The sequence below is a fragment of the Phalaenopsis equestris genome, unplaced genomic scaffold, assembly GCF_001263595.1.
Source record: "Phalaenopsis equestris unplaced genomic scaffold, ASM126359v1 Scaffold228880, whole genome shotgun sequence".
Lineage (NCBI taxonomy): Eukaryota > Viridiplantae > Streptophyta > Magnoliopsida > Asparagales > Orchidaceae > Phalaenopsis > Phalaenopsis equestris.
The window spans coordinates 6448-6834 of NW_018246854.1; positions in this window are offsets into that span (position 1 = coordinate 6448).

Genomic DNA, 387 nt, shown 5'->3' on the forward strand with positions numbered 1-387 from the left:
CAAAAATATAAAACATATTTTTCAACATATAAAATATTTTATTTTTATTAAAGTTCCCGAAACTTCAATTAATTTTAATAAATCACAAAAAATTCAAAAAATTATGAAATTTTGGCCAAATGACTTTCTAATCTAGGCCTAGCTCACATAAAAATTTCAAGTGATTAGAAGTTGTCTTTATCATCTTTTGGAATTTTCTTTGAAGATGCATATTTTTGCATGAAAATAATTATATGAATTAAATTAAATTGTGAAAATTCACATTTTCTCCTCTGATGTCTTAATTGACCTATAGTAGGGTTACATAAAAATCTCAAAGTCATTCAACTTTAATTTGACAAATTATGAAAGTTTGGACCCTTAGGGGCAAAATTGTAATTTTTGGTA